Source organism: Meleagris gallopavo, chromosome 2 (genome assembly GCF_905368555.1).
Source record: "Meleagris gallopavo chromosome 2, MGAL_WU_HG_1.1, whole genome shotgun sequence".
NCBI lineage: Eukaryota > Metazoa > Chordata > Aves > Galliformes > Phasianidae > Meleagris > Meleagris gallopavo.
The window spans coordinates 53,111,410-53,125,455 of NC_139405.1; positions in this window are offsets into that span (position 1 = coordinate 53,111,410).

Here is a 14,046-nt window from a genome sequence, read left to right on the forward strand (position 1 = left end):
TTGTTAAATAAAAAACTGTTATATTCCCAAGCTCTTTTCACACTGTATACATTTTAAAAGGCTACCTGTTGTGCCTTATGATGTGTTGCCCCTGCACACATCATGTTTGAAAGTAAAAATTTTTGTTTTCTCTAATGCTGCACCTTATGTGGAAATCCCTGATGGACACAGGAAAATAAAAGGTAGAAGTTGTCTATTTAGCCAACACAAAGAAATAATAGAGACTGATTAGGACATGTCTATTTGTGATTCATCTAGATAGCCTGAGGTCTTCAGAATGATAAAAGCATTTATACAGTGTCAGAAGCTAATGCCAGGCTCTTTCAAAACTCATGCTATGGTTGTTATATGCAGATATGTAGAGAAATAAACAGAGAGGGAAAGTGAAGAAAATTCTGATAACCTTCAGATAACATTCTTCATATCACTGAGAATTTGTTTTCAAGCTTAAGTTTCATCAGGAGAGCTCATAAATGTCTTTCTATGTGAATTTCGACTGAAGAGACCAAATATATGAATAGTTTTATTCACTGGTAGACCTGTAGATGACAGTAAGCGTGCTAGGACTCAGAACTGGTTTCATCAGTTTTCAGCCAACGTAGAAAAAAAGAAGAAAATGCAACCACGGAATAGATACAAAACAACAACATCCTGAAGAGAGCTTGTGACCAAAGGAGAACACTTCTGACAAGAATCAGTGGGTAGTGACACAAGCTACAGGACTGCCTTGGGACTTTTACACATGCCTGGATACTGGGCATAAAGAGGAAGTCAATGAATTAACACTGGTTTAAAAAAAAAAAAAAAAAAAAAGAGAGAATCAGGCTCAATGCATTGGAGGATTCTGGCATTTTTACAGCACTTACTACTAATCCTGTAGTACATTTGATTCTAAGTGACAGTAAGTGGCATTATCATAAATGTCAGTTGCATTACTGTTGCAACTTTCATACCCTAATCCTAAGGAAAGCAGAGCTGTTAAGATGTTAGGAAAGAGATAAAATGTTTTATCCTGATGTTACAGACATATGATCACTTGTAGCATCCTACTATCATGAAAGCACTAAACTCTCTGAGCTGCTCTCCTAAGATCTAGTAAATTGCTAGTTTCATAGGTTTAAGCAGGAGGATAGGAAGAGCACGGCTGTTAACTAAACTTCCCCAATGTTTTGAAGTGGCAGGGCAGCCTGCATGAATGGGATAGTTTGAGGGAACCACAAGGAATTATTTACACAACTTTGTAATGGGATATCAAGGGTTTATCTTCATGTGAGCAAGTTAAGTGAAGCACTCCGAAAATTGCTGATTAAATCTGACTACCATGCCATCTTGGATCATATTATACATATATAGTGTTTTACAGAAGAAAAAAGAGTTCAGGAAAATCCTTTAAAGTTTAGTGGAGTTTCACTCACTTATCATTTTTCCTCTGAGGAAAAAAAACCAGCAAAAGTACTGAGAATGCCTCTGAAATCCATAAAACCAAGAAAGACTTCAGAGAAAGTGAGAAAAATCCTGCAGTGTGACAAACATTAGAACACAATTAGAAGGTTCCTGAAAGCACTCATGAAACTCTTACCTGGACCTACAGTATTGAAGACAGAACATGAAAGACTAATGACAATTATGCCTTTACACTGATGACACTGTTGCAGCTCCTAGCTCTTTTGCAGGACCAGCACTAAGGATAATATACTCCAGATAAACAAAGGAAAAAAAAAAGAGAGAAGAAATAAAGAATTTGTGGGAAAAACTGGTAATCTTTTTTTTTCCTTTCACTTATTTTACAATTCAGGTAAAGGAGTCTTCAACTTTAAAAGCATAATGCCAGTGGCAGTCATTATAAGGAATAGCATTAGCTAGCTTCATTAATTTTGAATAATTTTAAGTAAAGCAAAACTAGGGCTTGTAAAGCTACTAAGGATATGTTCTTCACTCAGTCTCTTTGGGATATCTTAAGCATTGGTTTTAAGTTAACGTTTTTGACATTTACCAAACATCCTATTAAAGCTCCTTAAGATTAGGCAGTTCGTGTTACAATCGACTTTGTTTTAAAGAAAATAAAATCGTTGTTTGAACACCAACCTTTGCCCTGAGGCACATCTGCTGAGGAAGAGACAAAAACAGGTTACATCATCTTGTTAGCTTAAGAAGAGGCCCACAGAATACATATCAAAAACAGAATCTTAAGAAATCGCATATTTTATTTTTATTATTCCAGGAATACTGAGTTGGCATGCTTGTCCTTGAACATATAGTGCCAAAATTAATACAGTTATGCACAAGAGCCTAGTTTTATACAAAGTACAGTTTATATTTTTGAAATACTAATACTCGACACATGCAGAAGCACTTTCACCATGGATGAGTTTCAGCTTGCCTCACAGAGAACTGAATTTACTAAATAATCCTACAGAAGAATAACAATTCCTATCTGAATTATGTGTTGTAAGCTTCAAAAAGAATATAATGTTGTTCTGTCACTTTCACCCATCAAGAGACAGAATTGGGAAGGCAGACAAAGTCTTGGGGATTCTTCCCAGACTAATAGAATCTCAGAATGGCTCAGGTTGAAAGGAACCTATGGAGACCATCCTGTCAAACCCCTCTCAAGCAACCACCCAGAGCAGGTTGCCCAGAACCATCCTATTATTAGGCCCATTACTGAAATAATGAACACATTGCTGAATGCTTGTATTCAGACACATGGCTCAATAGCTTGCTGAGGTGAAGTTCCAGTTACTAAGTCCCAGTCACCACATCGCTGCTCTTGCTTCTTCCCTTCCAGCTTGATATAGTGACAGCATAGCTTCTGCCTTCACAGAAGAATCAGTGGAGGCTGTAGGGAAACTTTGATCAACAAACCCGTATCTGCCATTCACTGCCATCTATTGCAGTGCCGCTACCAATCAGTGGCCAAAGTGATCCAAGTGAGACTGCACCTCCTTGCTAGTTGTTGCAGAAGTGCAAGGGTGCGGCCCTCCAGACTATCACCCTGAAAAACACTCCTTCTTGACCCTCCCGCCAGGAGTTCACACGCTGGTTGTTTCAGCTGTCACCTGAGCTTGGAAAGCATGATCCTAAAGAAGTCAGTGAGCAAGATGAAAGGGAAGGCATGGTCACTCATCTTGAAAAAACTCATTTCCCTTCACAAATTCATCTTTCGCAGTTCATCTATCTTCCTGCCACCTCCCATTTTGAAGTGAGGTACATCCCTTTCCTTTTTCTTCCTTCCCATTATAGTCAGACTGGCTGAATCTTTCATTCCCTCTTTTCAAATCTAACATAGCATTGTATGCAGGGAGCATTTCTTCGAGGGAGAAAAACACGCTACATTGTACTATAGGCATAGTAGCACACTTGTCAGTTCACCTCCTGTGAGGTAAGATACTTTCTTCTTAGATAGACTTGAGCTTTGAAAAAAGTTTGCAGGAGGCACAAAAATACTTGGTGAGATTTCCAATGACAAAGGTTTACTCAGACCTGGCTGGATTATGTGAATTGCCACAGGGCGTTCTGGTGACACTGATACTGTCTTAAAAGTGAAAAAGCCTATTGTTTTTTTATTTGCCACTTCATATGATTTAATACATAAAATACCCCAGGGAAAGTGTATCTTTATATCTTCAGATACCCATGGAGAACTGACTGTGCCCACTTTCCAAAGTTTTCAAAATTCAGAATTTCAATGCCATATTTTATTTCTGTGAAATCTTTACTCTTTTCATTTGTACAAATATAATTGTTCCAATAAAATTCTGGCAATGCAGTGTTTCACAAGAGCCTTTTTGAACAGTTGAATTATAAAGTGTTACACAATGGACATTTTTCCCCATTCAAATGGTATAACAGCAAAATCAGTCCCAGGAGGAAAAGTGTATTGCAGACACCAGCTTTTAAAGCGAGTTTAATATTTGAATGTCCACTTGACATCTGATCTCTTGTGAATTAAGTAAAAGATGTGGTTCTTTAGTGTAGATTCTCTTTCCTTGACTCTTTCCTTTTTCTGTCATGATAGACTATTGCCAAGTAATGATCATTACACATGTAGCCATAACATTACACACACTATAGAGCTTAAAATCTGAAAAAAATCACATGCCCACATTCTCAGAAATTGTTCATATAAGATAAATAAATAAATCCAAAATACTGGAAAAGAAGACACCGCAAATTCGGCTTCTAGTCATACTGTTGGCCTAATTTTCTCTTCATTCTTAGCCAGCAAACAGTGAACAGGTGAAGTGCAGAACCCTGCTCTCTTGTTCATCTGACTGGTGCAAGACCTAGAGCTCTGCTAAGCATTTCAACTCAGGGTGAAGAGATTACTTTAAGTTTACTGTACTCCAATATACGTCACTATTACTTGTGCAAAATTAAGCCTTTCACAAATTCAGGTACTTGAAAATGCACACTTCAAAACAAGATCTGCCAAAATACCTCCCTGCAACATTAGGCTCCAAAATATGATGTGAAACGCTGGCCCTCAATCCTGGAAGCCAGATAGTGAGTCAAATCAAGTAGCTTGTCTAGATAGCTTCGCAAATTATTCTGGAATGAATATTTTATGAGAACACAATTCTTTAAGACTGCCAGAATCTTGCACTCTCATTCTCAGAACGTCTGGTCCAGGATTTCACTCAAGATGGATTCTCTTCCAATTCAGTTTATTTTTCTTTTGAAGTATATCACATGTATTACAGCATGAATTAGAAGTCTGGAAAGTTAAAAAAAATTGCTGAGGAAGTACTAAAGTAAGAAATTTCATCCTCAAAACCTGCTGTAAACTTACAATAAAATGTTTAAGAAAAGTTAAGTATGGTATTCAGTATTACCTAAATTCTAATCATACTTGATAGAGGTACAATACAACCTTGCTGATATGTGATGGCTATTTAATGACTCATGATATATGAATGCTGTGCCTAAGACTGTTTCTTAGAGCTTATATGTACGTGTTGCACAGCATGACTGTGACAATAACCATGACTTAATACCTTGGTTGGCTGTATACCTGCACAACCAGCCAACAGAATTACAGTTCCGAAATACTGTAACTAACCTTAAATAAGAAGCAGAGCAAATCAGGCTTTGTGAAACTCCAATCTGCCACTCAAGGTACATTCCAATATTGAACAAGGTTATATTAAGCTGCCTTGGATATTTCTATTATATCTCCAACCTTCAATGTTAACAGAGAAGATGGCAACTTAAAGCCATGAAGAGTGAACCTGTATATCCTCAGAAACAATCCTGAGAAACCAGAGCTCAGGTAAGGGTAGAAAAATAGGTTTTGGTAGAGCTTTCCTTCCTGGAAGCCTTCCAGGAGCACCTCACCCAAGCACATAGACTTTTGCAAAGCCTTCATCTAAGACTAGACCCTTTTACCCTAAATATGGAGATGTCAGTATTCTGTAGTGTAAGACACATTTCTTTTACAGTAAAATTACTGTAATTCAGCAACCTCTCAGTCTGATTCAAAACTGTCATACACAGGTGTTTATATGACTCAGTTCATGCTGCTCATCCAGTAGACAAATATACCATCTAAATGAGACTATTATACCAGAGATCGCAATCTAAGCAAGTCACTGTAGTTTCATATATTCTTTTGGCTTCCTGCATGATGGAGCAGTTGGCACTACCTGGAGTTTTGGCAACTGATACAGTTTTCAATTTATTCCATCCTGAACTTATGATGGACTGTCAGCCTGTAAGCTTAGGAAGAAGGAGAGGATCTTGTTTGCTTAGTCTGAATCTCTTGGGTATGCTCACTGCTGTTCAAATGTAAATGTTTATGAGGGATGCAATAAAATATTAAACTAAATGAATAATTGATGTTTACTTTATAGTAATTCAGATCCTTGCTTGTTTGAATAAAATCCATTATTTACAATATCCTACTTAACTAGGAGTGATTTCTCTTTGTTCATGCCACTTACTAATTACTTGTTCCATCTGACACGTTTTCCAGGGACATATTGAGATGGTTATTGCATGTCAGTGTTTAAGGGCTTACTATTCATTTTGCAGATACTCTATAATACCAAAAGATGTTTGCAAATTTATTTCTTGCTTGGTAGGTTATGTTTACCTCTCAAATATTTTTGACACAACTATCACTTTCAAGATTTAGGTATATTAATTAAAGCAGAATGATTGGAAAAGATCCACAAAACACTTCAAAATAACATACAGCTTGAACTCAATACATTGTTTTCGTACTTATAATATACATTATTCATGAATATTGAAATGATAATTTCAAAAAAATGTACAAAAATCTTTAAAATTTTATATCCAAAGTACTGAAACAGGAAAAAAAAATTCATTTGTAGAAAGGCTTCAGTCATCCAATTGGAAAGCGAAAAATGTATCTTATGATTAATGATCAAACCTTGAAAGCAAGTAGTTTAAAACTGACAGTTTACAAGCAGCACATAGCTTGAAAATTATCCATCCAAAATATCCAGAGCGAATTCAGAAATTCCAAATGCAGGTAATACAGAAAATTCAGTTCTGTTCCAATTAATTATGCAATCAGTTCAACTAGTACAGTCCAGTCTAACACAGCAATTCATGTTATATAACAACTCTTAACTTATCACTAAGCACAATGTGCACTGATGTTTTATACATGCTTAGGCAATTAAGCAAAGAAGGAATTCCATTTCCCTGCTCAGCACAGGCGTGCCCCATGGATCAACGCCCACAAGCTATCTCTTAAAACCAGGGTGTGAGAAACACCAGGAAAAAAAAGAGAAACTCTGAATGTGAGTTAGAAATTCCACCATTAAATTATGTTGTGAATCTACCACACAAAATAAAGCATGATGTTATGTACTGTCATAATAAACATGACACAATTCAAACAAAATAATATTTTGCAAATGAAGTGCCAAATGTCTCCTACTTAATATGTAATAAATGTGAAGTGAAGTAGATTAAAGGCAAGCTGCATATATTTATTCTTTTCAAGAATTTACAAGAAAGCATCCCATCTATCATGAGGACAACCTGCTTGCTAATTCTTAATGTGAATAATTGGATTTACATTGGCAAAATATCAGCCAACTTCTCTGGCTGATGCTTTGCAGTTAAGCAAGTGGAACTTGTATGATTTTGTAGTGTTATGCCAGTAAAATCAGTCTGGAAGTCTAAAGTGCCAGATTGCAATTTATAAAGTGACTTCACCCCTGTGTGACCTCTGAAATTTTGCATGAAGTTACTGGAGAGTTGGTATGCATGAGAAACAGTGGACTGAGTTTAAGGAAAAAGTCATTGACTATTTCAGAAATAACCTACAAGAAGACCTCAGAACTGAATCCAGCATCCCTTGAAGTTGATCTGAATACAAAAATAGTTAGAAATATACTGCCACTGAGAAAATTTTTTGTTTCACTATTTACTATTTCACTATTGTTTTCAGCTTTTGAACTACTACGTTTGAGGTTTAGTCCAGGCCAAACCTGGATGCATGTGTTGGTTTTTCTTACCACGTTCAGTGCTTTTTATATATGGGATTTTAATATATATGCTAAATAAAATTGTATTTATTTTCTGTCTAATGTTTTACCAAAGAAAAGTGTCATTGATAACAACTACATTCTTTTTGCCTCTGGAGGACCTAACAAATAATGCCCTTATCTAACGCACTTCAGGATAGAATATTAGCACTCTGTGATATGAGTGTAAATAATGCTTTAGTTAGTTAAACATGATCACCTTGCTAGGTTTGTAAAATCATCACCATGAAGATGAGGCCTATCTTTTTTTTAAAGAGACATTATACATATTGTACAGTGACAAAAAACTGAACAGTGAAAAAATGCAATCAGATAAGCAAAATAATACTGGTGCTAAGAAACTCCTTATTTCCAGCCCTTCATTCCAGTCTTCCGTATTTTCCATGCAGAGGGAGAAACTTTAAGATAGGACTAATGGGACTTTAGACATCTGTGACTTAGAAGTATGAAGTTCTAGTTTAAGTCTGTCGTCTAGAATCTTTTACTATCCTTTGAGGGAAACTGGAAATTTTGAAACATTAACCACCTCTAAAGTTAAGTATCTATGTCAGCTAGATGAATTACCCTCTGGAAATATGTATTTCTCTCCACTGATTCCACAATAGTCTCTGTCTACATTGCAAAAATTTATCTGGAATGAACAACACGCACTGGATTTTAATTAAAAAGAAAACAAATATTTTCAAGGAAAATAAATGTATCTACATATTATGGTCCCATGTCTAGTGGGTTAAGCTAAATATTAGATCAATATGGCAAATCTAAGACACGTAAAGAAATAACACAAATAAACTTATATAAAGGTAGTCAAGGGAAGGGATTGTTCCATTATATTTTGCACTGTGGTGATCTCACATCACTGTGTGCAGATTTGGGTGCCACAATACTAGAAAGACATAAAACTATTAGCGAGTGTCCAAAGGAGGGCTACAAAGATGGTGAAGGGTATGGAGAGCAAGACGTGTGAGGAGCAGCTGAGGTCTCTTGTTTTGTTCAGCCCAGAGCAGAGGAGCTGAGGGGAGGCATCATGGCATCCTACAGCTCCTCACAGGGAGAGTGAAGGGGTAGTGCGGAACTCTGCTCTCTACTGACGATGACAGGACCCAAGGGAATGGCATAGACCTGTGTCAGAGGAGGGTCAAGCTGGGTGTCAGGAAAAGGTTCTTCATCAGATGGTGGTGGGCATCGAACAGGCTCCCAAGGTCACAGCCCCAAGCTGCCAGAGTTCAAGGAGCATTTGGACAAGCTCTCAGACGTAGGATTTGGATTTTGGGTGGTCCTGTGTGGAGCCCAGGGTTGGACTCAATGATCTTTGCGAGTCCCTTCTAAATCAGGACATTCTGTGATTCTGTAAAAGACTTACAGTGTCATGAATATTTCAATACCAGCACAAAATAATGTAGTTTCTTCAGAGAGAACATTTAATCCAGACAGCATCACATATAAATGTTTTAAGTTCAGCAAACTAAGAGTCCAGGATTTCAGATTGAGTATGACCATACGAAAATCTTTCACACAAAATTCAGACAACCTGAAACTCTATTATTTGTTCACATTTCAGAATTTCCTATTCTGGAATGATGCCAAGATCGAATTTATCAGATGTCCCAAGAAGATTTTTCTCATGATATTTACACTCTACATGGAGCCAGGAAGTCATGAAGGCTTGAATAAGCTTAACTCTAAGTTGATTTCTTCATATGTTTTCCTAGAGCCAAAGGATTCTAATTCTGAAAGTGCCCTAATTCATGATGTGAAATTAGAGCAATTAGTTGAAGTAAATTACTCCAGCCAGTATCTTTCACATACCTATACAGGTATACCAGAAATAAGAAAAGAGATTACTCATCCCTCTTTTCCCAGCAGCACATTTTCTTCCAGGTGTGAAAGGAGTCTGTGAGCTAGAAACACATGCCAGCACAACTTTCTAGAGATATATAAAGCTTCTTGCCTTTCAAATGTAAAAGACAGCAGCTATGCTATACAGTGTACCTTTCCAGACAAACTGCCTGAAGCTTCTCTGCGTGCTTTTCCAGATCCATTAGGCTAAGATCGGATTGATTTTGGTTGCTTCTTTAAATCTCTGACTTTGTAAGTGTACAAGCAATGTCTTTTTATTGCTGCATTTTGCAGTCTACCGTCCTTTGGGGTGGCTTGACAGAGTGTGCTCAATATTGTGGTTAAAAGGGGCAACAGCACCATGGATTGCATGGATGTGCTATCTTCACAAGCTGGCTTTCCTCTAACTGCAAACAAGAGCTTGCTGAGGATTTATTAGTGGATGTACAGACTAAACGAAATTATGTGAGGGTCATGTCAAGTTACACTATCAGTATAACTAAGTCGCTATCAGTAACCACTAACAGTGGTTTGAAGGTCAATTTGAATAGAACTGATGGATTTATGAAACATTGCAAACCTGAAAAATCGTGCAATGATGGGAGCATAAGAGGAACCTGAATAAAAACTCAACAAATTCTAAACCCTGCACAGATATAACATGCTCAGTGATATCTGATTTTTTTTACATATACCACTTTAAAATGGATAGTTGTAAACAAAACTAAAACAAAAAGGATTAACATTCCTTAGATATTTCACCTACATCAGCTAGTCCAAAGGAGACATTTAGCCCAAACATTCATCATGTCTTCAACCTTCCTCTGTGACACAACACTGAAGGAAAAAAAAAGGAAAAGTACTTTAAAAAATTTGGACTCTAACTTGAAAAAACCTTTTTCCGCACTACTTTCTCAAACAAGTAGGATTTAGTAATGAATTGTGAAAATAGTGCTTCCACTCGTGGCTTGCTTTTAGTGAATGCAGTGATGAAGGAACTGCATTTCTGCATTTCTCCCTAAACATTTCTTCTGAATTAAGGTGTGCGTTACAGATCAACTTTCATAGACAAAAGTATTTGTTTATTCGGTTTCTCAAGTTCCAAAAATGAAATCCATGTTAGAGAATAAGTAGAGGGCTTGCCCTGAAAATACCAAAAACTCTCTCATGCCTCCCCAGCACTAGAGTTGACCTGAATAGAGTGACTTCAGACTATTTTCTGGGAATTGCCCTAAACTGTGACCCATGGCACATTATTTACATAACCTATATCTGTTCTATGGGATCCAGGAGCATTTCCCAGTTTCGGTGGCTGTCATTCCACTTTCCACACATGCTCACATATCGCAGTTCCCATATAGAAATACCACTCTGAAAATAAGCATGCCAAAATGTATGTCATTACTTTCACTGGGAAAAGAAGATGAAAGATATTGGTAGATTGGGAAACGGGGGCTATTGAATTAAATATTATTTATTTATGAGTCAAGTTATGACAAGACCAGCACAAAAAATTCCATGTATTCATACTATGTTTCTGTGAGCTCCAGATACCCATAAATCTAAGGAAATAGTTAAAAAATTGGTCCACTTCTGCAACTGCTAGCAGAGAATTCACTCAGAAAGCCTTGTTAATTTTAGAAAGAATCCATGCACATAAAGGAACGTAATCAGACAGAGTTTTTTTTAAAAAGTGGATAAAAAAAAGAAATTCTTAAATCCTTTTTTTCCTCATTTTCTTTTCCTTGGATAATGAGCATGCTATCCAAACAGCTACTATACAAAACTTGCCAATACTGTGATCCAGACATAATAGTCATGAACAGTTAATCAGAAACCACCCTAAAATAAATCCTGTACAGTATTCTTTATCCTTAAGAGTCTGTCTTGGCACAAGTTTTCACCTCTAAAATGACTATGTTCAAACTTTACTAGGAACTTCTCTCATGTAAGGTACTAAAATGTCTGAAGTAAATAAAACGTAAGCAGTAGCATTCTTCTCTTATTTCTTGGAAAATTGCTGCAATCGTCCTAATGCTCCCAATCTTCCCTAAGTCCTCCAAAAACTGCCATGAATATTTTTTGTGTTATGAGTAACCCCAGGAACCAGACTAGTTGCTCCCCTGGAGACAAAAACTCTAATGGGGATGACCCCAGGGAACAGGAAAAAGGATGAAGAAAAATTGGGGTAAGAAGAAGGAGGATGCCTTTGAATAGAGATGACAAGTGACTTGACAGTCCTTCCACCAACATTGACTATGCCTAACCACCCTAGGAAGAAATACTTAGCTGTATCTTTCACTCTCTTCAGTGCAACATCTCAGAGAAGGGAGAAAGCGGGAGTTTCTGGCTAAAATTCAGCACTGGTGAGATGCCTGCAGTCTCAGTCATGACCCTGGCCCCACTGTGCACACCTGGACTTTGATCCATGATGCCTCCAAGTAAGTTAGACATCGAATCCATCAGAAGCCAGGTGAAATGTGTTGTCTCCAGCCATTTGCTCTGAATTTGACTACATTAATTTGGTTGTATTTGGCTACTCTGCTAAGTTTATGCTTTTGGATTGTGATGCATCACTGACTTGTCACCCAAATGACTGTGTTTGTCACCCAAATAGGAGACCTCTCTACATCCCTGCTCTAGGACAATCAGTTTGAGACTAACATATTTTTGTTGGTAAGAGAGAGTATCTAAATATCAGCTGTAAATTGATATTGAAATAATAAAGCATTTACTTATAATCACATCTTTCAAATGAAAGACAATATCACCCTTCTCATATAAGACATTGACAGGTCCATTTTTTTTTTAATTCAGTTCATTTGAGACTAACATAACAGCTAAACTTTATGCTGTTAAATTCCCAGAAATCATTTTTATGTGGCCAAAGAAAGGCAAGGACACTAGAGATTTTAAGAAAACACTGTGGTGTTTATTTGATTTTCTTGTTACATAAATGGATTTTATGTACTGGAAAAGTAGGTAATCTTGATAGATGTGCATGTGGTAATACAGCTGATGGTTACTGAAGCCAGACAATGTGAGCTTTCTCTTTCCAAGCCTCTTACTGAGGAACTGTGCTGATACTTAAATAAATAAAATGGCAAAAGGAAAAGGGATAGAAATACAAATCTGATTAAGATCAAATTAAAAATAACTCAACAGCAACTCCTACTGAAATGCACTCCAGAAGCTGCAGTAGCATCACAGCATAACACAAATGAAGAAAAATACATTGATCTCCAGAGACAAATATAACAATCATTTATTTCTTTATATACATCATTTAGACATTTTATAAAACATTTGTTTGGAATGCCTGAATCAGCTCATGAGATCACTGTATGGTAGTCTCCAAAAACTGGTGAAGCTTACCAAAGTAGTTGACAGATTACTCTGCTCATCATACAATAGGCCACTGTGAAATATCTTCTTCTATTTTGTCACCGTACACATTAAATTTAATCACTTTGTGTATGTATCGTTTGGATGTCTACACTGATTATATTCACCTCTTTCCCCACATTTTTAAATCTGCTTTTTTTTCACAAACACTGAAAAAACTTCTAATCTATTTTAGCTCATAAGTATGCAGAACGTTACAACACCAAGGCAAGACTACCAGTCGTGGAGCCAAATTCCAAGAGCAACTCATCCTACAAAGAAGAAAAATTAAGACAAAGATCTTTTATGCTGGTAGCAAGATGTTAAGTGCAGAAATAGAAGTGCATATAACCAGTGCATTATTTGTTTTTTCTTTGCACTTTATCTGATATCAAGTACACCACTAAAAGCCATAAGACACAGCAATCTAGTCATGTTTCTGATCTTGTCTGTTATAATTAGGACTGGAAAGGATAGCAGTTTGCACAAGAAGTAAGAGCAAATCTTGCAAGTGGAATGAGTTAAGAGTAGATAACAGGAACTCAATCTGAGTGTGTGTGGCAGATCAGTAACAAAAGCATATATCTAAATGAAAGTTATGTCAGTGCTGTTCTTGTTCATAAAGCCTTTCATTGAAGAGGAATTGAAAATAATCTATTTTCTGACAATTTAAAATCTCTTTGCTCTTCAAGAATTGCTTTTAAAGATGCATTTGAGAATAAGTTGGAAAACGCATAGCAATTTTGTAGGGAAAAAAATCAAAATATATTTCTTTATTTGGTTGTATCGATGATACAAAAAAACCCTTAGTAATAACAGAACTAATAAATCATAGAATCATAGGATCACCAAGATTGGAAAAGACCTCTAAGGTCATCTAGTCCAGCTGTCCACCCATCACCAACATTTCCCACTAAACTTTGTTTCTCAGTACAACATCTAAGCATTTCTTGAACACATCCAGAGAAAATTACCATCTTTCTGGGCAGCCTGTTCCAGTGCCTGACCAGTCTCTCAAGATAGGAGTTATTTCCTAACATGCAACCTGAATCTGCCCTGGTGTGACTTGTGTCACATAGTATGTCTCCAAGAGTTTCCACCAGAATTATGGTGGGGTTATACTGCTCCCTATCCAAGACTTCCAGGTTAAAGAGTAGAATACTCCGAGGATAACTGGTCTGACTGTTAAAGATAGATGTAAAGAAGTCATTGAGAATTTCAGCCTTTTCTTTATTCTCAATGGTCACACTACCTGTTGCATCCAGTAAAGGATGGAGATTCTCCTTAGCCCTCCTCT